Consider the following 27614-nt stretch of genomic DNA (forward strand, 5'->3'; position numbering starts at 1 on the left):
ACTTTGTAGACCAGGCTGGCCTCGAACTCAGAAATCCGCCTGCCTCTGCCTCCCGAGTGCTGGGATTAAAGGCGTGCGCCACCACGCCGGGCCTTTTCTTTTTTTTTAATTAGATATTTTCTTCATTTACATTTCAAATGCTATCCCGAAAGTCCCCTATACCTTCCCCCACGTCTCCTGCTCCCCAACCCACCCACTCCCGCTTCCTGGCCCTGGCATTCCCCTGTACTGGGGCATATAATCTTTGTAAGACTAAGGGCCTCTAGTCTGCCTTTTAAAGAAGAACTCTTTCCTGTTTTGAAAAATTTATTTATTTATTTATTTATTTTTACATATTTTTCATGGCTCATGGTAAGTGATAAGCATGTAGTGATTGATGTCTGTGAGGGATGTTCTGCTGGGACACTACAGGAAGAACAGCATTGATTTCATAATGGTTTTTCATTCAAAGCGTAAGCCTTTTTAAAAACTGAAACGGGATATCAGGGGTTTGAACCCAGGGCCTTGTGCCTGAAGCACTCAGCCAACTGAATTGTGTGCCTAGCCTGCCTGCACACATCATTCTTAGGTAGTGCTTGGGGTTGTGTGTAGATTGGCCTTTTTAGCTCTACCTAGAGCAATGATTCTGAAAGTGTGGGTTACAGCCCCAAAGGGGTCACATATCAGATATCCTGCATGTCAGATACTTACATTACTATTCATAGCAGTAGCAAAATTACAGTTATGAATTAGCAGTAAAATAATTTTATGGTCGGAGTTAGTATTAAGGAGTTGCAGAGTTAGGAAGGTTGGGAACCATTATGCATACCAGGTAGAAGTATAGTTAGAACTAGTTGTAGCCCTTATACTTGGGAGACTGAAGTAGGAGTATTACAAGTTCAAGGCCAGCTAGGGAATCAATAGCAAGACATAGTCTCAGAACAAAAGCAATAGGGAGATAGGTTTGTATTTTCAGATTCTGTATAACCCACACTTGCAGTGACACAGCCTTCTGCTCCAGACAGCTCAGATCCGAGAAGCTTGTGCTGATTTGACTTGAGAACAGAAAAGAGGTTGGGATTCTTTGACTTTGTGGTTCATCTTTGCCTCAAACTATTCCAGCTGTGTCTGTTAGCCTTTTGTGATTCTTGAATTTTACTAGCTGGCCTTCCCTGTCTTCATGTGCATCCTGATGGGCAAAAGGGATGCTGGATGTTGAGTTGGGATGGACTTCTTAGAGTGATTGTGTTGGTCAGGGTTTAGTGACAGGTTACCAACAATTACCAGAATTTTAGCAAAGCCAAAGCTATCTGTCTGAGACCAAGGATCATGCCCAGAGTTGACCAAGATTTTACTTGCTGTTTGTCTCCTTGTCCTGGCTTTATATGCTGAGCTGCCTGAGCTGCCTGCCTGCTCTGTCACTTGGTGTCATGTGGTGCCAGTCCCTTTGCCTCTCTTCTTAACCAGTGCTCCTTAGATGTGAAGCCCTACTCTGGATTTTACTGTAAGGTTTTTATGGATCTGTTGTTCTTCCTAATCATGGTAGTCTGCTTAGCTCTTCCTGTGACAGAGTTGCCGATGGCTACCACTTTGCCCTTCTTCCTTTCTCTGTGAGCATGCTTTACCTAGTGTAAAACTTGAAAGGAGGAAGTTAGATAGCTTAGATTTGAAGTCGCCCATTGGGACTTTCAAGAGATGATGTCTATGATTACTGTATAAGTCGCAATTCCTGTGACTCCAATGGCCTTGATACCTCTCTACTTTGGCTTGAGTAGAACACTTCTGTAACACACCCACTATGACTAGAGATGGATGACTGACTTGCTCACTAATACTTCTCTGAGGTTTGGAAACTGGGAATCTGAGAGGCTGGTGTTTAAATAAGAGAATCTATAAACCTCTCATTTTTTAACAGTTGTAGGTTTCCCAGCACTTGTGAAAGTGGTACAGGGTCACCTTGCATAAACTGTCCAGACCAAGAAACTTCAGACTCTGTCTCTTCGTCTGAGAACAAACTCCTGCCATGCCGTGGCTCTGTAGTGTGTTGCTACAAGTTAAGAGATATCAATACATGTCCACCCTGTACCAGGTACTGCCTTAAGTTGGGGACATTCATTTTAATTTCTTAAGGGTCACACACTTCTGAGGAACTGATAATTGCTATAGACCTTTTCTCCCAAACATAAAGATATTCAAGATTCTGTATACAGCTTTATGAGTTCACATATTTTTACTCTTAAGACTTTAGTTGAGAAGACACAGCTTTTTGTTTTTTGTTTTTTGGTTTTTTTTTTAAACTGGGCAATGGAGGCAGAGGCGGGAAGATCTCATGTGATATTTGAAGCCAGCCTGGCCTTTAGACCAAGTTTCAAGATAGCCAGAGTACACAGAAAATCTATGTTGAAGCCTCCACTCTTCTCCCTAAAAAAGAAGACATTGTCCTCTCTGAATTCAGCCCCACTGAAGTGGCGTGCAGGTAGGGAAGTAGATGTACTGTCTACCCTGGGTGAAAGGCCTTAGTGAAGGGAACAGATAGTTTGACTGTGAATGAAACAGGAGACAAGGATGCTGAGGGCTAATGTTCCTGGAATCTGAAGTTGAAGAATAGGAAAGCTAAATCAGAGGTCCGAAAAGGTGCTAGAGAGATACTCAGGGGTTGAGTGCAATATTTGTATACCATTCTTCCTAAGGATTTAAGTTTGGTTCCCAGGCCCCAAGTCAAGTGACTGGCTCACAATTGCCTGGAATACCAGCTTCCAGGGAATCTCATGCTTTTGGTCTTTGGGACATTTTTCCTAACATACATATATACACACAAGGATGGACACACACACACACAGACACACACACACAGTCATAATTAAAAAATAAGATGTTTCTAAGTCTTAATAAAAAGATCTGGAAAACCAGAAGAAGCCAAACCAGCAAACATGCACAGTGTATTTTATAATGGTTGAGGATTCTGATCTTGCCACGGTTGTGGAAGATGAACTGGGAGGTGGGCTGGATGTAACACTGAAAAGGGGGCTGTGTGTAGAATGGATGAGAACTGGACAAGTTTCTCACTTTGTGAATTTTAGAATGTTATAATGACTGTTTAATACTGTACTCAAGGAAGTTTGTTCTTTCTTTAGTTCAGTGGCTCGGTGGTTTACAAGTGCACAGTGAGTTGCATAGGCAAAAAAGAAATGAAGGCTGCATCTTGAAGGGGGTGTGTGTGGGGTGAGCGCTGGATGTGATGTTGGGGATCCAGAGAAGTTTGCTTTGTGTAGAAGTGGGCGTGATGTGTTGACTGAACAGAGCTGGTAGAGACAGAAAGCAGGTGAGGACAGTCAGAATCCTGGCAGTTCCAACCCAGGATGGACTCCCACTGCATGGCAGTTGGGTCTCATTCTTGGTTCTTGAACTTTTCCTGTTTCTCTGACCATTTACCCAACAAGAAGCAACTTAAGAGAGGATAAGGGCTTATTTTTAATTCTAGTTCTAGACTGAATATAGCCCATCATGGTGGGGAAGTTGTGACCAGGAAGTGAGGCCAGGCTATAAAACCTCAAGACTTGCCCTTACTGCCTGTCCTTCTTCCTCTGGAAAGGCTCCACCTCCTAAAACACTGCTTTCCAAAAACAGTGCTGTTGCCCGGGGACCATGCTTCCAAACACACATGCTTAAAGGAGTGTTTGACATTCAAACCACGGCAGTTTTTAGAACAATCAGGCATCTAAAACCTGGATTTTAAGTGTGACCTCACTTTGATCTTGCTGTTAGTACAGTAGCTGTGCTTATTCACTCCCTGCTATTGAGGTCTTCCCTAGGCTCTAGTGATAGAAGCATCAGAGCCCAGGTCCCCGATGAGTTGAGTTGAGGTAGTTAAGGGACAATCATGGAAAGGGTAAGAATACTTGTAACTTGAGAAGTCGTTCTGCTTTCTTTCCCTGCTTTGGACTGCAGGCTCTGGCCAGAGCAGCCTGTCATCTTCGTGCTGCAGGAAATGGAAGCTGAGGTCTGTGTGGCTTCTCCTCTCTAATTGGCTCCTCCTTTAGAAGTGAATGCAACCATTCTGCGTGCATCACCTTCCCACTTTCTCTTCCTCTCTCCTTGTGTGTACTCTGTGAAGAGGACTGATTTTACCCTTTAGGTTAGGTGATGTTGCCATTGCTTTTTAATCCCGGGAATGCTAGTTGGAAAGGAACTGAGAACCTTTGAGGGAAATGATGTCTAATTTATAATTTAGTGATTTTGAGTATAAGTTTGGCTCTCTGCTCTATAAAAGGAGGTTTCTGGTTTTAGTTATAAAGCAGCTTATATGTTTTATTAACTGACATTGGAAATTAGTTAAAATGAAGACATTTAAAAAGTAGACATTGCTTTTATATTTCTGTTCTTGTTTTTCTTGTGGTCTCTTGGGGAAAACTCAGAAGGTACGTGTTGAGGTTTTATTGTTTTAAAAATGTCTGTCTTGTATCATAAATAACTGACTTAGGAGAAACTTCACTTTTATGAATTTTTACTAAGAAATGCTACTTAAATGTTATTCACAGGACTTGGAATTCATGAGTTAGGGGCCTGTTGCCTTTCTGGACTTAACTTCCACACATCTGTGCCAGAGCACTGTAGTGTAGAGGCAAGAAAGTCAGGAAGCTCACACTCTTGGGTCCAGTCCCTGGACAGGAGTGGCTGGTCTGAGATGGGCGTGGCAGTGACCTGTGTTTAAAACAAGGTGAGGATGCAGTTTGGGGAAGAGTGGAAAGGCGCATAGGAGCTGAAGGCCACAGTGGGAGATGGAGGCTGCAGAGACGGTGCAGAGGACGTGTGTCTGGAGGGCTTGTGGGGATTTGTCTCCGCCCTGAGTATACAGAGAGGCTCTGAGTTGTGTTTTGAGTCAGATTACTCTCACGTGAGGTAGAGCAAAAACTAGGTTGGTAGGGTTGAAGTGAAGTTGGGGAGGCCGGTGTGCTGCTTTCTCCAGAGTCTGCAGATGATGAGGCTGTGTGCTCTGTACATCTCCAGAGCTACCAGCTGTACATCTCCAGAGACCGATGTCACAGGCCAGAGGAAGTCTGCAGCTCTTTTCAGAAGTATAGTTTTATTTGCTCTCATTTCACTCTTGAATCTCATAAAGGTCTCAGGATTCCACTAGGCTTCTTGTCCTAAGAATGCCTCATGACTATAAAGAAGGCTTCTAGCCCTAATGATGGCTGTAAGGCTATAGTGAAGGCTCCTCCTCCAAAGAGTACAGCATGACTGCCTATAGTGAAGGCTCCTCCTGTGAATGCTGCACGACTCTAGTGAGAGCTCCTATGAGTGGTGTGGTGTACACAGTATAGTGAAGACTTCTGTGAATGATGCATGGCTACCTATAGCGAAGGCCCTATGGATACTACACTGCTATGGTGACTGCTCCTCCCCCTATGAGTGGTGCATGGTTACCTATAGTGGTCCTATGAGTGCTATACAGCTATTGTGAAGTCTTTATTTTCTTTTCCTCCTGAGAGCTTGTCTTTTGTTATTTTATAATTTTTTTCTTTAAAGTGTTTGAATCACTAAGTCTTTGGTCATACTGAACTAAGAGTACTTTTTCCTTTCAGTTATTAACATATCAGGCAGGCAGGAATTCAATCTTCACATCTAAAACTTGGAAACCTAAAGTGAGACTGTAAGGCTATAGTGACTCTGTTCAAGCCATTGCAACCTCTTTGAGAACACACTCAGCTTTCCAGGTGAGATAGTATTGGACAGTGTTCCATGTAGACTGGGCGCCAGGGTCCAGTGGCTTTTGTCTTTAGGACATGACAGTGATCCTGCCAGACAACTGCTGTTTGTCTCACACAGCTCAGGCAGTCTTGAGGCTGTGCTGCTGGAGACCTCTTTGAAGGCCTTCACCTGTCTTCCTTCCAAAAAGGAGTGGAAACTGTATAGTGGACCCGCAATAGATTTTCAGATTCAGTTTTGAGTCCCTAAAGAAATAGAGACTTTAGTGCTGAGAATTTTAAAGCAAAACATAGTGGAAATAAAGGACAGCAGATGGAAAAGCTCCTTTGTCTTCTCTTGGAATCCAAGGGTGAACCTTGCATGTAGGCAGAGAATCAGTAGATAAGGACCCCTCACACACTCTAGAAACTCTTTGTTAACTTGCAAGAAAAGTATGCAGACACTGGGGTGGGCACCTTTCCAGAGCAGCGTGCTGGCTGTGCTCTGCATGTTGTACATGCTACAGTGCCTGCGTGGCTTCATGCTTCCTCATTTCTATCTGTTGCTTTTGTTTCATCATGCTCTCTATTGATCCAGTAAATTGGTTTATTTGGGTCAATTGAGAGTAGTTACCTAAGGGAGCTGCAAATATTGAACTCAGTCATTCATGTTGCTTAACTAAGTGCTGGGAGTTAGTTACAGTTCTCTGGCTGCTGTGTAATAATCTAATTCAGAAATTAATTCTTGTAAATAGTAAGACTATGGCCACACTGTCAGTTTTCTGGTCACAGCACACAGCTGTGTACACATTGGTCTGTAGCAACATCACCTTGTCTTGTCATCTTTGACAAATCTGCTCACATTTATGTTATGTTCAAGCCACAGTGATTGCTAGTAATTCTGTTGAATTATGGGTAGTGAGGCCAGTTTGCTTAGGACTGCTGAGGAGTTACCATTGGGTAGTGACTGAATATGTGTCCATTGTGTGCTTGACAGGATTAACCACTCCAGAGGTTCTGCTTGGAGGGCTGGTTGAGAGGCAGCTGACCAGTTTCTGACTGTTGGTTACTAATTTAGTTCACTTTCCTGCTGAGTGGAAGCAGGTAGGTTTTACTGAAGTTGAATGAAGTGAGAATGAGAAGCTTTGCTCAGAAGATGCGTGCGCTGGACCAAGTTCAGGGACGCTCTCCTTGCAAGAGTGCTGTCTGGCAGCAGCTGATTATTCTGGAGCGCTGGGTGCGTTTCCCTCTATGCCCCAGCCTTCTGGGGGTATATCTGCTCTGCAGATACAGTATCTGCTTAGCTACAACTCTGAGTGGGATGGGTAATCTAGCAACACGCCTGGGTATTACTCGAAATCAGAGATGGGGAGACCTTTCGGTGTTTCAGGGCGGACCATTGTCTTTAAATTTTCTAAAGCTCCTTAGCTGATAGCACCAGTTTATTTCAATATTATATTGGTAGAAATTTTTCTTAAGATCTTATATGGATTCTGTACACTTTGGCAGAATCACATAGATTCCCTTTATGTACATAGAAGAAGAAAGATCTTGCTAAATGCGGTAACCCATGTTTGTAATCCTACCACCTAGGAAGCTGAATATGAAGATGGGTGAGTTCAAGGTCAGTATGGGCTACAGAGTGAGATGCCATCTTAAACAAGGACTGAGTGTAGCTCAGTGATGGATCCTGAGTTTGACCTGCTTGATGGAGGTTTTGTGTGTGTGTTTCTGTTTTAATAGTAATGTGTTAATATATTTGATGACTACTGCTGTCATTTGCCCCTATAATCCTGACCTCTGATTGTCAGTTATACCCCCTTCCATTTAGTGTTTTTGAATATGGTCTGTGCTCTCCTTTCCAGCCAGGCTTCTGCACAGCCAGACTTGTAGTTGTAAGCTAGCCTTATTAGTCATTATTTCTTTGGCTGATGGGAGCTATCAAGAACTTTGAAAGGCTAACTTGTGTTTTTTTAAGGTAAGGACAAATGAGTATATAAATGGAGTATGTGCAAGCTTAAAAATAGAAATAAAATAAACGTCTTGCTGGGATATTATCAAACAGCTCTTAGGTCAACAGTTTTGAAATGAGGTTGTCTGACTAGGATTCACTTTCCAGCTGTTCCATTGTGCTTGCCCTCTGTGCTTCCTGGTGTAGCATGGGCTTTCAGGGAACATTGTGTTTACATGGGTGGAATGAAATTAGATTGTTCTCTGGATGATCATGTACTGAGTTAAACTATTGTGACTAAAAAGTAAGAAATCACAGAAAATTGTGTTCAAGGTTGCTTCTTTTACACAGCTAATATGTAGCCTTAGAAAATACATTTCTAAAGTAAATATAAATATTTTGAAATGTGGTGACTTGTTATATATACATATTTCTGTCAAAAAGTGGCATTGTGGGCTGGAGAGATGGCTCAGTGGTTAAGAACACTGACTGCTCTTCTAGAGATCCTGAGTTCAAATCCCAGAAACCACATGGTGGCTCACAACCATCTGTAATGAGATCTGATGCCTTCTTCTGGTGTGTCTGAAGACAGCGTCAGGGTACTTATATATAATACATAAATAAAACTTAAAAATAAAAGAAAAGTGGCATTGTGATTACATTTTCATTCATATGTGCTAGTGTGGGTTAGAGTTTAACAAACACAGTTTGAATTAGGACGTAGTGGGCAGCTGATGAGCCTGAAGTCTGCCTTGTTGAAGGCTGAGCTGTCATCGACACTTTTAACAGAAAATAGAGAAGAGAAATGGAATACAGTGTCTTTTTGCTTTCACTCTAAGCTTTTGAATACTTTGGGGATAAAAGTTGTTGTTTTCTAGTACACAGTGAACAAGTCCATTGTTGAGGAAGACTGACCTGGGGAGGTTAGGGACTGCACCTGTTTCAAGGGACACTCACAAATTGACTCCATGTGTGCCTTTAAACAGAGCAACATAAAACTGCATTTATTGTGTTACAGTAAACCATTTTTTTTTAAATCTCAATTGCAGTTAAGAGAAGGGGAAAAAAATAAGGTGTTGGAAGGTGTTGAGAAGTCATTCTGCTCCTTTCCTAGTCCGTATTTTCGCAAGGTGGCAACAGTTATTAGAAAGAACCGTCTTCCTTGTCTAGCTGAAAGTAAACCCCAGTCTTGACTTGTGAATTTGTGTCAATGCAATCATAAGGAATCACACAGTAGCTGGAGAGATACCTCAGCCATTAAGAGTATGTACAGCTCTTGCAGAGGACCTGAATATGGTTCCCACTGCCCATATCTTGTCGCTCGCTGCTGCCTGTAACTCCAGCTCTAGGGGATCTGACACCTCTGTCTATCCTGTGCAGGCGCCTACACACACATCACTTAAAAAGGATTATCCAGGCCTTAGGTCAGTATCACTGTTGGCATGCTGTAGGCTGTGCCTACATTGTGCTGTAGGCTGTGCTTTCTCATGTGTGCATACTGCTGCTGAGGGACATGGTGGGGAGGCGCTGTTGTGAGCACACCTGAACCCAGCTCTCCGACACTTGCTTCAGTGTGCCTGCCGCAGAGCTGAATGAAGTTGTGCTTTCAGTATTACATTACATTTCGATAGATCTTCTGTCCCCTCTGCTTTATAGTGTTTCAGCTTCTGCCTTGTTTTATTATTATTATTATTATTATCATCATTATTATTATTATTACTATTTACTGTTTCCATTTGCTTTTATTTATTTTTAATGTTGTCTTGCAGTCAGTTTTGGGAGCTACTGGCAAATATTTTTATATAGTAATTGTGTTCACATGTACTTCAGATGGCTTTATGTCATTGCTAATACTTATATTTATTTCATTGTTCCACACTGCCAGGGATACAGTGTTCCATGCCATATTATCATACCTCTGTTTGATTTAAAATTTTTTTGATTTCAGAATTTCATCATCATTGTTAGGTGAACAAGCAGAGTTCATCAATGTGGACTTTAAGATCATTTTGAAGTTTACAAAATAAATATACTAGGGTTTTACATCAACTTTGGTCAAATTTAATTTATAGAGCTTTCTGGTTCCGAGTGGCACTTGTGTTTCCAATTGCTTTGATGTGTCTTTTCTGGACCATAATTGAGGTAGGTGGTTGGTGGAGAAATGTTCTATAATGAGTGGATTCCCTATGTTATGCTTTTAGCAAACTTTAATATTTTCTTTTTCTGGCTTCTTTAACTTCAAGCTTATCTATTTTTATATGTACCAAGCATTGACGTTAAAAGATTTTATCTTATGTTACAGATTTAGTTACTTTTAGATTTTTGATGTGGTTTTCAATTTGATTAAAAATTTGTAGATAGTCATGCTGTATCAGATTTCTCCTTTGCTTGATCACCATTTGTAAACAAGTGTTTTATATTCTATGAGGTTAATGGACTTTGTTGTTGCTATAACTCTTCAGTTTTGTTGCATGGTGATCAAGAATGCTAGAATCTTTTGTAATCCATTAATAGCTTTTATTGCTGTAGTATCTGTTGACACTTTCTGCTGTGAATTGTGAATAGAGATGCAGCTGTCTGTGTGCTATGGCTAATGTGGTGATGCGTGTGTTTGTTTGTTTGTTGCTTGTTTCTCACTATTACAGTTTTAAATATATACTGTGTACTACATTTTCAGTAGTTGTGTTAATACAGAAAAGCTGTACACAGTATAAAATTTGACATTTCTAAATATATATGCATATCCATGAGGCTTAGAGTCACAGTAATCAACACATTTATCCGTCACTCTTTGTCTAGGTCTGGCTGTTAAACCACTACATTACAGGTAGCCCACACAAATGGTTCTCTAGTCCTGGAGGTTGGAAGTCTGAGGGGAAGGTCTCTGGCATGGTCAGATTCTTGATGAAGGCCTTCCTTCCTGGCTCACAGACTGATGGGAAGGGCAGAACTCCGTTGTAGTGACACCATCAATCCCATCACCTCTGAAAGGCCCCATCTCCTAATTCCATTCCATTGGCCATTAGCATTTCAACATCTGGATTTGGGGGAATATGTAAACTGTCAATTCCAAAGGATATACCTTTTCCACTTTCAGAGTGTCTGCTAGCCATCCTTTGTGTCCAGGCAACCATTGCTGTGCTTTCTCTCTGAGGTGCCCCATCCAGAGTTTTTTGTTTGTTTGTTTGTTTTTTGGTTTTTGGTTTTTTGAGACAGGGTTTCTCTGTGTAGCCCTGGCTGTCCTGGAACTCACTCTGTAGACCAGGCTGGCCTGGAACTCAGAAATCTGCCTGCCTCTGCCTCCCGAGTGCTGGGATTAAAGGCGTACACCACCACGCCTGGCCAGAGTTTTATTGTGGTATTTTACTCCATCGTTTGGTTGGGTTTATTTGACTTATTAGCACAGTTATTTTCAGATGTATTCATGTTTTGTGGGATTATTAGTGCATTCTTTTTATTGCTCAAAAGTGCTGCATTGTATGAAAACACAGATTTGTCCACTCACCTGTAGATAGACGGCATTCCCACTTCATGCAGTGGGGGCTGTTAGGAATGGATGGGCTCTCAACATTTGGGAACAAGTCTATGTAGACACTTTCTTTCTTTCTTCTAGGGGAACACCCAGGATAGGGTCATGTGGCAAATTCCTTAAAAGTTTTAAGGAATCATCAAACCATTAGCATTATTTTGTTTTTCAGGAATATGAGACTTGCTTCCCACTTTTGCTGAAGGCTGCCATAAAAACAAACAAAAGAGCCGGGTGTGGTGGCGCATACCTTTAATCCCAGCACTCGGAGGCTGAGGCAGGCGGTCTCTGGTCTCTGAGTTCGAGGCTAGCCTGGTCTACAGAGTTGAATTCCAGGACAGCCAGGGCTACACAGAGAAACTTTGTCTCGTAAAAACAAAAACAAAAAAACAAAACGAAAGAGTCCGCGGCTTTCTTGTCTGAGATGGTACAGGAGTAAGGCCAAGAGCCGAGTGCACAGGGTTGTTTCCCCCAGTTCCTCTGCTTGATTGGCCTGTCGTCTCTCCTTTTTTTTTTTTGGGTGATCTCTTCCCCTGCCTGTCTGCTCCTGGTGCTTCTCTTCTGTACTCTGGCGTTCCGTGAGGCTCCGTTTGCCTGTTTTGGACCCAACATACCCATCTCTTCCATCTCCCTCTTCTTCTTCCTGTGTCTTCATTTTCCTTTTTGTCATCATATCTCTAAGATGATTTTTTTAAAGTTGTGTATTTTTAGTGGCTTTGCTATGAAGGTACTTATTTACTCTTATAGTGTCTTTTCTTCCTTAACAATGTGGTGGGGTCATACTTAGTATTTTTGATGCTCATTTTAATGTACAATGTGTTCTTCCCCCGGGGAAGGAATGGTGTGTGGTGTTCGAGTGTGTGTGTGTGTGTGTGTGAGAGAGAGAGAGAGAGAGAGAGAGAGAGAGACATCGCTTCCTCACAGAAATTTTCTGCGTTCTCCTTTTCCATGTATACCTCACCTGTTCCTTCCAGTTCATTTCCCTTTTGTAATTCTTGTTTTGGACTTTTACTCTGCTGCCCTGGATGGTCTGGAACTCATTATGTAGACCAGGCTGGCCTTAACTGGCCTTAACTCACTGAAATCCACTAGGCTTCATTGGAATTCAATCACCTCTTGTCTTAGCTTAATCACTTCTTTGTCCCCTGGGGCGGGGGCTTGCTCTAGAAGGGAGAAACTTTGATTCCCTGTGAGTCAGACTGCATCTGGGAGACCTAGCCCTGCATTCCTGGGCTTCCAACCTCTGTGGAGTGGGCTCAACACCCTGACTGTGTGTCCCTGTGAGCACTGTTCTGTTGGGCTGTTCTGAGCTGGCTGACTTAACACTATCTGACCTCTGCACAGAGTCCTCTGCAGCCTGGTGCAGGGTCCCTAGACTGGGGCCTGTGACTGGCATTTGTTCCTATTTGCTGGGGTGTTGGTGTCCACAAGATTCTTGTCGTTGAGTGTATCAGAAATGATGTGAGTGTTGAGAATTTTGTTACCTAGTTTTTTAATCTTTGAGAAAAAAAATTTTATTCAGAAAGGTAAAGATTTTTATCTTATCACAGACATAAGATTTTACTTTTATTTTAAGTTAACAGCTTTGTCAAGAGGGCCAAGAGAATAGAATTGATTAGTCACTAATATGGCCTCAGGGTTCTCTGGGATGTGACAAGTAGCTGAGTGTGTACTAGTGTATTATTGAAAATCTCATCCTAAGTTCACGCTCTATGAACTGCTACACACACTACAGCCTAAAAAGTGCTTCTGACTCAGAAAAATACATTATTTGTTTTGTGTATTTTGCCTAAAGAATATAGAATATTCACTTACAATAAAATTAGACATTTTGTGAACCCCAAGAATTAGAAACTTAATTATCACTTGCAATCACCCTGTTTTCATCCACTTGAAAGACCCCGTTGGTTTGAGAGTGTTTTAAATGGAAGTACATGCAGATTTAACAAAAGTTTTCAGTCATTTTATGTATGGCTCTATATTAGGACTTACTAAAAATTTCCTTGTTTTCATATTTTTTGTTTTTAAACTAAAATAATTCCTTGTTAATAATTTTGTACTTTTTGTGTTATATGTTAACATGTATTCTGTATTTTTAACAACAAGGATGAAAGCCCCTTTTCTTTTAACAGTATGATAGAAATAAATACCTTTTTATATCATTAAATCACATTCTACAACAAAATTTTATGGAGTATAGTATTTTATTGTGTTTGTACTATAGTATAATTTGCTGGCTTATTATTGGTCATTTAGGCCCTTTCTAATTTTTGCAGTTATAAATAACACTGTAATAGACACTTTGTGGTAATAGCATCGTGTGTATTCATGATCATTTCCCTAGGTAAATAACTTGTATTTTTATATTGGAGGTGGGGAAATAAGATATGGAGGGTGAATTCAAAGAGCTTTTGTATAAAAGGTTGTCTGAGGGGAAGGGATGTAGCTCAGTGGTAGGGCGCTTGCCTACCTAGCATTGCAAGTTCTGGCCTTGATCTTCATCATTCACCAGCCCCATCCCCAGTCAACACCAATGGAGAGACAAGAGACAGAGAAAGAAAATAAAGTGAATTTACATTCTACCTGCAATGAAAGGACCAGGCAAATGATATGCCATCTAGCATCTTATCCCACAAGGCTGCACAGTCACCAGTGGCTATTTTATTTGCAATAATACATGCTGAGTTATTGAGAAATGTCTGAGGCTACCCATTCGGTATATATTTTCATTTAAGGTATTGGGATAGGAGACAGTCCAGGTAGACAAGAAATTACATGTGTGGTTACTGTGAAAGAGGAGATTGGGCACTCAGAGAAGAGAGGGAGCATCAGGGGCAGTGGAGCAAGGACAGGACCACAAAGGAGGGAGGGCAGTTTGGAGTGTTGAGTGAGAGGTCTCCAAATGGACCAGGACCCAAGAGAGGGGTGGCACAGGGTGCATACAGAACAGCACAGGGCTGTGAGCATCATGGGTACTTCTAAGGAAATGGAAGGGATTTGAGAATGGGGCTTTTTGATAGAAAATTAGATGAAAAGACAGACTCGCTTATAGATGGCCTCACAGGCAAAGGCTTGGTTTAACATTTATTCTGTGAATTGGGTACTTTGCTGGGTTTAAGGCAGGGAGTGATTCTAGAAAAGACACACAGAAGCTGAGTTAGGTTTGGATGTGGAGTGGTGGTAAAACCCAGCATTTCCTTGGGAAATGAAGTTCCTCTTAGAAGAAGTCAGGCTGTTAGGAACAAGGGACAGTTTGGGTCATTTCAACTCTTCTTTCCAAAGAATGGCTGAACCCTCTTTTTTTCCTAGCATGGGTTGATTTGTAATTTAGCTTATACTATATTAGCATTTCCTTTTAAAAGTATTTGTGTGTGTGTGTAAGTACTTGTGCATGTGTGCATGGGTGGGCTGGCCCATGAGGGGGCCTGAGGAGGACAATGGTTGGTTGCTGGGTGTTTTCTTCAGTCCCCTTCTATTCAGTTTTTTGACACCTTTCTGAATCTAGTGCTCACCATTTTGGCTAGACTGGCTGGCAGGTGAGCCTCTGAGCCCTGCCTGCCCCTGCCCGAGTATGGATGTTCTAGGCACCACCATGCCACTCCCTGCTTATAAGTGGGTGCTGGAATTACAAAGCAAGCTCTTTACCCACTGAGCCTTCTCCCCAGCCCATATCTCCCTTTTCCAGTTTCTCTGGAGGTTGTGTATTTGAAGAAGCACAATTTCCTCCTGTTGAGAATCTATTCGGAAAGGCCTTACATATTCAGGAGGAGTATTTTGTAGTCTTTATAATTTGTGCCCCATCTCCTGGAGATGAAAGATGGCATTCACATACTTGGCCCAGGTATCCTAAGTTAGGTCTAGCACAGACAGTACTGTCTGTGATGTGTGATGTACTGTCCCAGAATATCTAAAACTTGCCCTTCTCAAAGATGTGCCCTGTGCAAAATTGTCACCATGGCTCCAAGTCTGCCAAAGTGGGATTCCAGCTGGTTTCAAACAGAACTGGCAGCACTCTAGTTCTGATACCTGAAAGCACTTAAGCTTTTGATAACCTCCTTAAAACACAACCTCTGCCCCCTCCCTCCATTTGCACTCTCTCCCTCATGATCTTTTACTGATAGCCAATCACATTTAAGGAAAAAAATGTTTAAAGATTTTATATATAGGAGTGTGTGCATACATGCATTTCTGTTGCCACATGTGTGCAGTACCGATGGAGGCAAGAAGTGGGTGTCAGATCCCCTGAGACTGGACTCAGACAGGGGTGAGCCACTGTGTGGGCACTGAGAATTGAACCAGGTCCTCTGGAAACTCGGCTACTGACGACACGGCTCTCCGACCCTTGGTACAAGTTTCACATTGTGTGCCGTTGTGCTAGTCCGTTTTTTCTTACTGGGACAATATACTTGACAAAGATCACTTAGGAAGGAACATCTTACAGCTCCATAGTTTCAGTCCATGGTCACCTGGCGCTGTGTTCGGATCCTAGTAAGATAGAACACTATGACAGACAAGTAGTATGTGGTAGGGCAGAGCTTGCTCATTCACAGAGGCGCAGGAGCAAAGCAAAAAAGCATGACACTGGTACTCTGCTTCTCCATGTAGGCCCCGCCTCTTAGTTTCCATACCCAACAGCCATGGCCACACATTGTGAATCCATTTGTGGATTAATGTGTTGACCACCAAGTACAGTCATTCACTGAGTCCCACCTCAGCACTGTTTTGGGACCAAGCCTTAAACATACACGGTTTGTGAGGACACAGTGAAACCCTTCTTAGAGCTAATTTGTCCTATTTTATAATTAGTTTTTAGTCTTTTATTGCACCTAATTTATTATATCAGAGGTCTGTATATATACAGAGAAAACATGGTATTTGGTAGGGCTTGAAACTTTGCAGTTTGGGCCATGATTAGGGCTATTGGAATGCTGCTTTGCTCATAAGGGAGCCGGGAGGCCCACAAGTACACAATGATGTGCACACCATCCTGCCCCGCAGGGGAGGTGGCCTGGTGACATACGTGGAACATTTGCACACTGCTCTAGTTCACCTGGACTTTATTCTGTTACTTCTCTCAAAAGTAATTTTAAAAATAAGCTATATTAAAATAATAACATTTCTGAGACAATTTCCCATTCAACATCATAAATTTAAAACAACTCAGGAAAAGGTTTTTTGGCTATGACCTCTACTTTTAATAACCTTTCTTGTATCTCCCACTTTTCTAGTAAACACACATTCATATTCATTTATCGCCCCTCTTCATACACAGAAATATAAAGAGAAATAATCCAGATGGAAAAGGTGTGGTTGAGTTATCTATACAGCGGATTTAAAGGGGAAGGCAGAACAGGGAAGCTGTAGAGGATGCTGGTCACTTGCTGAGATGAGCCAGGCTGTGCAAATGCCGCATTCAATGCAGTGTTGATTCTGGAATGTTTTCATCATTGAGATTATAGTATTGGACAGGATTGCCACATCGAGACAAGGCGTTCCCTTGGGATAAAGTCTCTAAAACATGATACTGAATTCTGTCAGCAGGCTTTGTGGAAGGTGCATTTATACTGTATATGACGCCATGACACCAGTTCTTGCTCTTCTGCTCAGAATCCAGTAGTATGAGTATGGAATCTGAGGCAGGAGGATCACAAGCTCCAGGCTTGCCTGAAAAACTTCGTAACATCTGCCTCAAACTTTTTAAAAGGGCTGAGGATGTAGCTCAGTATAGCTACTTGCCTAGTGTCTTAGGGTTTTAGTGCTGTGAAGAGACACCATGACCAAGGCAACTCTTATAAAGGCAAACATTTAATTAGGTGCTGGCTTACAGTTTTAGAGGTTCACTCCATTATCATCATGGTAGGAAGCATGGCAGCTTGCAGGTAGACATGGTGCTGGAGAAGGAACCGAGTGCCACATCTTGATCCAAAGTCAGGCAGAAGGAAACTGTCTTTTGTAGGTACCAGAAGATGCCTGTAATTTCACACTTGGTGGAGCTTTAGTATGGGAGACCACCAAGCCCACCCCCATACTGACACATTCCCTCCAACAAGGCTGCACCTACTCCAACAAGGCCATACCTCCTAATCGTGCCACTTCTCATGGGCCATAAAACACATGAGTCTATGGGGCCAAACTATTCAAACCACTGCACCTAGCAATGAGGTCCTGGGTTCAGTCCCCAATAAAATACATGAGCCAGGAAACTAAATATCCAAAAGAAGTGTCTCCACAGTGTGGTAACTGTGTAATTGTTCATAGCCCATGGATGTTCTCATTCAGTTTAGAACTAGTTATTAACCCAACCTTGGGTGTCCATTCATCTTTCTGTGGAAGTGGAAAGCATCACTATTCTGTCTGATGATGGACAGCAAGTTTAAAGAAGATGCAGCATCATGAAGCAGTGACTGCATTCTGGATCTTTTAGCCTCCCCAGCAAGTGGTGCTTCTATGGATGTTAGACATCTTTGGAAGTGAAACTTGCACAGCACGAATGATCCACTTTGTTATTTGTTTTATTTATTTTTGTCTAGGGGTGTGTGTGTGTGTGTGGCCATTATTGGGTGTCTTCTTGAAATAATCCACTTTAAAGTGATCTGTTCTGAATGGGCCATTGAGATGACTTAGTGGGTAGAGGTGCTTGCCCCCAGTCCTGATGGCTTGACCTTAATTCCTGAGACCCACACAGGAGAGAACTTAGGCTACATGGTATGTACCTGCCCACCCCCTTCCCACAAAACACAAATGAAGAAATCAAAAATATCTTTAAAATGGACTACTCTGTGGCATTCAGTGTTTCTGTGGTAGTGAACAGCCACCACTTCTGACTACCCTAAAAACCATGTGTCACCCTGCACCCACTGAATAATTATCCTATTTCTTCTCATTTCAGCTCCTGACAGCCACACGTTTGCCTTCTGTCTATGCATATTTACCCATTCTCAATATTTTACATAAATGTGGTCTTTTATATTTGATTTTGGTCATGGAGCATAACATTTTGTTTGTTTATCTACCTGTGAGTGTGCGCCTGAACAGCAGTTCACTGAATAGATAGATGCACCAGTTGTCCATTGATGGACGTTTGAGTACCTTGGTCTTTTTGGCTGCCCCGAACAGTACTGCTGCTAGAAGCAACCACACAGTGACACAGCAGTTCTATCTTGGATGTATCCTATAGCTCTGAAAAGGATGTTTATATCACAACAGCTTTATTCATAAAGCGTTGGAAGTGTCATGTCTTGAAAGGGGTCCTGTTTACAGGAGGTATATACTCACTGAGTTGAAACCAACGATAATGTTTGATTTCACTGTTGGCAAATTTTAACTCATTTTACAAGAAAGAATAGAGCAAACTGTGAATCCTAATTTTCAGCAACTCCAGCTGCTGTGCCAAACTAGGGGAACAGGAATAGAAGGAAAGTAGTTAGCTGTACTTAAGGCTTGAGATGCAGTGGTAGCTCGGCTCCTGGGGTAATCGTGGGCATGGGTGGAGAATGGGATTCTTGGTGCACTTTGAAGGTTGAGCTGATTGGCTATGTTGACAGGTATGATGGCTGGCTGATGGACATGAATACATTGTCAGGAAAGACAGTTGTAAAGGATGCTAAGAGTTTTGATGGGGGCGGAGCTGCCATTTAATGAGCCGAGAGAGCCTGCGGGCAGATGCGTGGGAAGGTGGGGAGTCTGAGTTTGCACAGAAACCTGCCAGCGATTAGGAATCTGCTTAGGACCAGAAATATAAAATACAGAGTTGTCGGTGTGGCACTCAGGATTGAACAAGCGCTAACAGAGTGAGTGGGCAAAACAAGTCTAGGTGCCACATTCCAGGAAGCAGATGGAGGAAAAGAAGCCAGCAAAAGAGAGAGATGGAGGGCAGAGAGAGGCCTGGCAAGTGTAGGAGGAGTAAGTCAGAGCGGGGTGGCACGCTCTTGTCACTGTCTCCCTGTCAGGAAGGTATTTTAAAGCCATGTTTATCCTAGCACCAACTAGAGTACCTTGTTTAGAGACTGGTGCATGAGGTTAATTTACCTGTGTTGTTAAATGTATTTTAGGGAACTGCTTGCTCTGGGTTCTGTGTTCAATAAACAAGCGCTTGATGATCATGTTGGTCCCTCTGTGGCTTGCTCACATGAAAAGGGTGCGTTCAGCAATTGAATCAGTTATCTGGCTTCCTGGGATTGTGTGCCAATCTCCAACACGGTTGCCAGCTGGGAAGAGTGGTAGTCACTGGTCACAGGACTCGTCCCTTCAGTGTTACTCACTAAGCCCTGCATTCTGGGTAGAGTCCATAACAAGGGAGTTCAGAGATAGCTCAAACGGACCATTCTCCTGAGTCCGAGAGGGTGTCAGCTTCTTAGAAGTTCAAGTTACTGTAGTCCTCTTCGGGGACAGAGAGTGCTTTTCTCAGGAGACATAGCCCTGATGTGCAAGCCTGATAGCAAACATATGTGAGATTTTCCTCAGTTTGGATTTTTATTTTGACAACCAGGAAAATGGAAAATAAACTAAAACATGAATGAAAGAGTTTTATTCTTTTTTCTGACCTCCCTCCCTCCTTCCCTCCCTTCTATTTCCTTTCCTCTTGTTTTCTTTGTTTTGAGAGGAGATCTAGCTGGCCTGGTGCTTGCTGCATAGCACAGGCTGCCTTCCCCACCAGCTTTCTGGTTTCAGTCTTCTGAGTGCCAGGACACCTGAACATCCTTTCTTTTGCCTTAAGTGTCAAGGTAGAGCTTGTAAGAGGCCAGACCTATCTGTTGGTTGTAAGAAATACAGAAAGGCTGAAGTTCCTAGCAGGCTGCAGGCCATTGGATGCAAGCAAGGAAGCACCATAGTGGTATTGTCTTGTTAATAGAAATGTGTTCAGTGTGTTGAACCTGGCATTAGCCATCTTAATAGGATCCTGGACATTTTATGAGGGTTGCTGACTGGAAGAAGGATCAGATGGTAAAGCACAGAGTAGGTGTGTGTATGGCGAAGGGAGTTGAGGATGGGGAAGGAGAATAGAGTAGTGTCTCCATGTGTCCAGCTTATAGCACAGCCAAGGATTGTGGCTTCTCTCTTTAGATCAAGAGGTCAGAGCCAGTATCAGTAGGCAGAAATGACTGGACAATGCAAACCTTCGACTCCACATACCTACAGTGAATGTTGGGTAACCTTTCAGTCAGCCTGATGCCTCCTGTGTCTTGGTGGGAACTTGACTTTATAATCTGCCCTCCCTGGACCACTTTATCTTTCAGGTGGAGCAGAACCTAGCTGGAGTCTGTGTGAGCGAAAAGGAGATCCAGGTTCATTTCAGACAGTCAGGCTCGAACTCTTTTCCCTGCCAGTGATTGGCTGATACAGCTGTGATCAAGGCATAACAGAGGCTGTGTATTTTATTTTCTAATTAAAGAAATTCAAGAGATTAGTGCGAGCGAGGGAGCGAGCGAGCGAGCGAGCGAGAGAGAGAGAGAGAGAGAGAGAGAGAGAGAGAGAGAGGTGGGAACCCACAGGGGTCAGAAGAGGGTGTCAGATCACCTGGGGATGGAGTTATAGGTGGGGCGACTGCTGGGTATGGGTAACTCTGGTCCTCTGAAAAGGTTGAAGGACTCTTAACCCTGGAGCCATCTCTACAGCCCCGGCACTTTGTATTTTAAAGGAAAGGATTTATTTAACCCACAGTAGTGAGGTCCAGGGCTCATGCTTGCATGTGCTCAGTTGGTGAGCATCAACTGTGGTGTTCCACCATGGTGGAAATGTAGAAAAGGAAGTGAGTGCATTCGAGGAGCAGGACTGCTTCACAGCCACCCACTCTCAGTGCCTGCCTGATGCCCTTTCTTCACAGTCAGTGAAGGGGCCCCTGCACAGACTCCATATGTGTCTCAGTGGAGACTAAGTATTCAGAAGATGTGCTGGAGATCTTGGGACACAAGGAGTCTCCCTTAAAAAAAAAGATTGAAAACAATAGTGAAATTGTTCTAGTGGACATGGCCAGATGTGCACACCAAGCCTGGCCAGTTGGGAGGTCTCTGGAGCTAATCCATCCCTGTGTGCTGATACAGAGAGAAGCTGGGTCCCAGATAATCTTTAACCCTTTCCAGGGGCTAGACTTGGGGACTTACTGAATGACACAGCAGGTGAGTCAGCCTCCATGTGACATAACAACAGGGTGGGTGGGCCAGTTTCTAATGGCTGCTCTGAAGTGGTTCTCCAGGGAAAGGGTGGCCACAAGATGACATGGGAGTCTAGCACTGGGCTGAGTTTAGGAAGACTAGGTTTATGTTCTTTGTAACTGGGAGATTCAGGGTTTGCCATTCTCATTGCACAGCAGACACCTTCTGAGGTTGAATCTTGGAAGGAGAGTCCTGCGTCTAGTCAGGGGCCTGTGTCCAGCATACACCCATGCCCCACAGGCCTTAATTACCTCAGTATCTGTTCTCTGTGTAGTCTGTGCTTTTAAAACTTCCAGAGAGGGGGTGGTACTTTATCAAACTTTTTTGTTGTGAGGATGCATTGGTTTAGGGAGATGGGTTTCATAGAATTAGATGTCAAAGATTTGTTTAATTGTAGTAACTTAATAATATTTATCACTTAGTTGTTCCTCTCAGAAAATGGGTCATTTACTCAAGCTTTGCTAGTAAGGAGTGCTTCAGGGGATGCAATGAAATGTTACAACTTTGGAAGTGATAACAGCGTAGACATTTCTTTGGAACTTGAAGTTTCTGTGCAATTTGAATTGAGACTACTTTATTATATTGAAGTCACAAGAGCAATTTCAGAAGCCACAAGAGGAACATGAAAGTAGGTAGGTGTGTCTGCTGGGGATTTGTGAGTCTTCCTTCTGATAGTAAATGTCCGTCCAGGCCCACCCTTCCACCCTGCCTATTGTTACTGGTCATTTTTCTAATGACTCTACATCTTTTACCTGTGTGCTTATTTATTTATTTACTTACTTACTTTATTAAACTTTGCCTAGCCCCAAGCCGTTGGTTAATGGGGGACAGTGTGTCTGGCATTTCCTGTCTCTTGATGTAGCATTGCAGCTTTTATGCACAGTGCCTTTGTGTTGTTCTCAGGAAGCTGTATTGATCTTTCCTGGGGAGCGACAGACTCCAGAGCATGGTCATTATGACTCTGCAGTGAAGCTTATCAGTTCTGTGTTTCCTGCCTAGGAAGCGGCCCGCCATCTGCTCTGCAGTAATTATTCTCATATGCAACCATAGAATTGTGTTTTGGAGACCTTAATGTGTTACGTTCCCCAGCTCCCTTATTTAAACACTTTAACCACCACCATCCCTAGAAATGTTGGCCTTGATATGCCGTGAAAATTGTGCCCTGCTGCCATGCCTCTGCCAAGGCTTCTCACACAGGTGGCTTGCTGGTCTGTTCTCCCTCCACTGTGTGCTGACTCAGCTCCACTTTGGTGTTGATGTCTCGAGGATAATCGCTCAGAGCACGCTGAATTTCATTACGTGCCAGACCCCAGGACCAGGGCAGCCAACCTGCTGTAGCTCTAGCCATTGCCCCGCCGCCCTTCTCCTGTGGCTCCCAGTGCTGCCTTCTCCCTCTGCCTCTCATTTTTGTCTCACCTCAGCCAACCCTAAAGGGTTCTTGTGTAGGCGGAACTTGGTTTCTGTCATTGCTTAACCAGTCGAACGATCAATTGCAGGACTTCTTGAGCCATGACAGATGTATTCTCATTCTGTTGAGGAGCCAATGTATGGCTGTAAATATTAGTGGGGTTCGGTTTGTTGTCTCGACATGTATCTAACACATCCTGCTCAAAATAGGATGATATAAATTGTTTTGCTATGGGCCTACATTTTTCATCATATTGATTGATAAATTGATTGATTGTGTGAGTGGCACGTGTGCCATGGCATGTGCTTGATGGTCAGATGACAACTTGCAGAAGTCTGTGCTTTCCTCCTCCTGTCTCGTGAGCTCCAGAATTGAACTCAGGTCATCAGGGTTGGTGGCAAGCACCTTTATCCATTGAGCCATCTTGCTAGCCCAACTTTTTAAAAAATTATCAAATGTTGTTTCCTTACGCTATTTGATAAGGTGTAATCACTCCCATTATCCTTCCTTGCACCCATTCTATGCTGATCACAAACACTCCCCCTCTTCTACCTTTTATCCTGTTTTGAATTTAGATTCCACATCTGAGAGAATGCTCACCTGTTTTTCTAAATGTGACTTATATAACAAAATTTCGTTTTTCTTTATGACTGAATAAAATTCCATTGTGTATGTATTTGTTCATTTATCTGTTGGCTGATGCCTGGGATAATTTTATAACTTGGGAATAATGCTGTAATAACGTGTGTGTGTGTGTGTGTGTGTGTGTGTGTGTGTATGTGTGTGTAGAGCATCATAGAGTATGTGGGCTTAAAGTTTAAATTCCTGAATCAATATAGCACTCGAGTAAGTTGCCTATTTTATAGCTATAAAGAACATACCTGCATGTTAATTTTTTCTGCCTGATGTTCCTAGGATGCTAAACATTATTAGTGTTGTATTTGGTTTCAGACAGTTGGGGGTCTGTGATTCCACGGTGGTTGTGGGAGCTGCTCACTGATGCAGACTGTGTCCATCTAGGATGGCGGTATTAAAAGTTTTCCCAGAAATTTCATTTAGATTTTGAATTCTGGCTGCTATTGTTTGGTTGTTTTTGTTATTTAGAAGTAGTTTGTATCTAGTGTGTTTAAACTCGAGGTATTTAATAGTGACATAGCCGCATTTGTGACACTACTGGTGAAGATACAGCTAGCTGGTCTGGGCTAGTCTTCTGGGGAGCATCAAGTGTCACCTCACTTTATATACATTTACACGTGTGTCTTTTAAAAGCCCTGCCTATTGGTGTACTTAGTGTGAACTTAGCTGTGTGTTTAATAGTATGTTAGCTGTCAGTTTAAGCCTCTGATTGGGAGAAAACATTACACAGATAGATGAGAGATAGAAATACATGTCCCAGGGACTCAGCAACAGAGCAGGGACTGCTGTACTAGACACTGACTAGAATGACAGGCACACAAGCTGTGTGTGGACACGGAGTTCTTGTCAGGTGCTCACTCCTTTACAAATGCCTGCTTATCCTATGCACTGTTGGTGGGAACAGAAAGCGGTATGGCCGTTGTGGGAAACAGTATGGCTGTTCGTCAAACAAAGGAATGGAATTACTATACAATCCAGAAATTTCACTTCTGGCTATCCACACTAAAAAATGGGAAGCAAATACTTAGACAGATATTCAGGCAACTGTGTTCACAGCAGCTGTAGCTGAAGGTGCAGGCAGCTGCAGAGCCCCTGCATGAATGAGTGGAACGCGATCCAGCTTTGGGAAAGAAGTTCTGCTGTACGTACTGCACACTGATGAACCTTGAGGACATTATACTCAGGGAAACAGTGAGCAGGCCACAAGATTCCTAAGCATTGTGTGCTTGCACTTTGGAGGCACCCGGCATTGGCAGCCATCAACTCAAAAAGGAGGGGAGATGAATGGCTCAGTGGCGGCACTTGTACTTTGCAAGGTGAAAAACTCGGTGGAGATGGCCTCATAACCATGTGACTGTACTCAGTCCCACGGAGCTGTGTGCCTACGCGGTGGTTAAGATGGGAAACCAAGCCCTATCAGTTGCAGAGTGTGCTTTAGGAAGGTCAAAATGACCATGGTATTGGGAGGTGAAGAGGCTCTGTGAAGCAGATGACCCAAAGATGGCAGAATGTGGGTACCTATGAAGACTGGGTGAGGGTTATCAGTCAGGGTCAACTATGCTGCTCTGTTTATTTTAAAGTTCTTGTTTGTCATTCAGTTAAGAAGACTACTTGCCTTTCCCACGACCAATGAGGGAGTGCCTCAAGAGATGGAGGAGTGAGCTGGCATGAGATGGAGCTGGTCTGCTCCTTAGAGCAGGAGGCTGAGGGGAGAGCAGCTGTAGAACAAGGGAGGGCAGGTTTTCTGCAGACAGCTAATTTTGTGGTGCCCAAGTGGAACCAACTCCTTCAGTTTGTTCTCTGATTTCCACATGTGCACCATGACATAGGTGTGCGCCTATACACTAAAATAAGCCTCTCTCTCTCCCTCTGTGTGTGTGTGTGTGTAAGTTGGCAAAGAGGGGGCTGAAAAGATGGCTCAGTGGTTAACAGCAAGTACTGTTCTTACAGAGTTTAGTTCCCAGCACCACACTGGGCAGCTCATAACCCTCTGTAGTTCTAGCCCTGTGGGGATCATCAGTTAGTTACCTCTGGCCCGGTGGCATTTGCATTCCCGTGCATATAGCACCCATGTACATAACTAAAAATGAACCTTTAAAAGGCTAGCAAAAAATAGCTTGCTTCATTAGTAGAATAATACTGTTTTCTAAAATAACTTTTGTATTTCCTTCTAAATTTGTATCCATAATTCTAGTGAAATATGAGTCTATTCTGTCCTACCTAACAGAATAAGGTGAGATTTACTCGGCGCTTCTTTTCATTTACTAGATTGTATTAATAATAATTTCTTTGCTATAATGTAAAAATGGTGTTGGCAAGAAACTTTTAGCATCTACTAAAATGTCAAAATGGAAAGAAGAGAGTGTTCCGTGAAGTTTGACAATGAACCACATATAACCCAAGGGAAGAGCCTGCCAGTGAGTGACAGGTGTGAGAGTTGGTAGCACAGTGACACTGGCAGCAGTTTAACACAGGGGCAACACTCACATGCAGGGGCACAGGAGGCGTAACCAGGGCAAACCCAGCAGGGGCCCGTGCTTCAAGCTCAGGTCAGGAATGCCTTCAAAGGGTAACAGGAGTGGTCACATCAGAGCAGATTCTCTGTCTGGGCACACTCAGCTGGCCCTAGGGCAGTGGTCCTGAGGGTCGCAACTCCTTGGGCAAACCTCTGTCTTTAAAAATATTTATGTTGCAATTCATAACAGTACCAAAATTACAGTTATGAAGAAGCAATGAAAATAATTCTGTGGCTGGGGTGGGGGGGTCACCACACCATGAGGCGCTGTATTAAAGGATCTAGCATTAGGAAGGTTGAGAACCACTGCCTTAGGGGATAGAGGGAAGCCAAGAGCTAGAGATGAAGGTACTGAATTCAGTTCTGGCATTGTTGATGGCAACCCAAGTTGCTCGCACCTATTAACTGGGTTAGGGCAGGTTTTCTTCAAAATTGTCTTTACATTGCCCAGCCTGATGTGTGGGCGATGTAGGAAAAGATACCACGTTTTGGTCTCAGTTCCTACCTGGGATGCTAATGTTCATACTCTGCTTAGCCACCTCCTGTCCAGCCTTTATGTCTTAACTCAGACAGTCTTCTTCCCAGTCCTCAGTCAGGACTGTGTGTGATCCAGAACCTGCAGAAAGACGGGTTCCAGAGAGGTCCAAAGAGGCGGGGCAGAAGGCCAGTGGGGTCCTGACGAAGTCCTTCAGGCATACCCTTCAGCTCTAGTGCTTTTCCTTCATGAAAAGTAACATTTCACACCATTGAGTGTGCCTGATGGTTTGTGCAATGAAAGCAGACATCCCTAGCAGTCTCATGTTAGTTACATGCCGTGGTGTAGTCAGTTTCCGGTAAACACTTAATGAGTGATTAGATGTTATTGGAATGTGTCAGTCAAGAAATTGGTGAGAGGAGGGGATTGGGGGTTGTTCCAGTGTTGGCAGCATGCTGTGCTTACGGGTTGGAAGGAAAATGGAAAGGGAAGGAAGGGGTGGAATAATGTGTTCAGGGGACTTGAGCAGAGCCTGAGAAGGGAGACCTTTGTGTTGCCTTGAGGGAGAGGGCTATCAGTAGCAGCCTGCCATGGACATATGCTGTTTGTGTGGGTGAGAGCCTCAGGACAGGTGCCTGTGGCTTTCTCTAAACCTCGTGTGTATTTGTGGTCAGAGCAGTATGGCATAGCTCTATTTAAGCTCATCACTTGGGGTTGGATTCTGATAACATCAGTGTGCCTGTGCTTCCTGCCATCTGGTTCAGGTCTGATCAGTACTGATTTTGGGGCAGCTCTGAGGACTGTGAAGTCAATAAGGGGGCTTTCTGCAGCATGTTTAGCTGGACTCCTACTTGAGAGGCAGGTTTTCTTCCCTGATATATTACTGGGAGGTTTGTCCCCAGGCCTGTATTTCATTTGTAAGGAAGGATAGATGTCTCAGAATAAGACACGATGGAACATACTTGCACAGGTGCAATCCTTGAGAGGTCCAGCAACAGCATGGGGTTTCTAGGTTGTTTGCATCTCTGGGTGGAAGATTTGCCTAGTGATTCTCACTAATTTTATAGCACACACTGTTATTGAACAGCCTAAGACCTTGGAAGGAAAAAGCTAAGCCTTGTTACATGCCCGGTATGTACTGGAGTCAGTAGAATAAGTATATGCTGGAGTTGTGCAGACTGAAGGACATTAGAAGAAGCACGAAGTGGCCAAGTTCAAGAAGCATGGTGGCCAGGCCACACCAGCAGTTCTCATCCCCCCAGTCTTTGCCACCCCAGCTTCTCTCT

The 27614-nt window shown here is 43.3% G+C and overlaps 1 protein-coding gene across 1 annotated transcript in view; it reads left to right on the forward strand.

Annotated features, from left to right (window-relative positions):
- The window catches only part of Xkr6 (XK related 6), a 54026-nt gene that overhangs the window by 20014 nt on the left and 6398 nt on the right, over positions 1-27614 (forward strand). The gene's annotated exons all lie outside the window — the stretch shown is intronic.

Source organism: Mus caroli, chromosome 14, assembly GCF_900094665.2.
Source record: "Mus caroli chromosome 14, CAROLI_EIJ_v1.1, whole genome shotgun sequence".
Taxonomy (NCBI): Eukaryota; Metazoa; Chordata; class Mammalia; order Rodentia; family Muridae; genus Mus; species Mus caroli.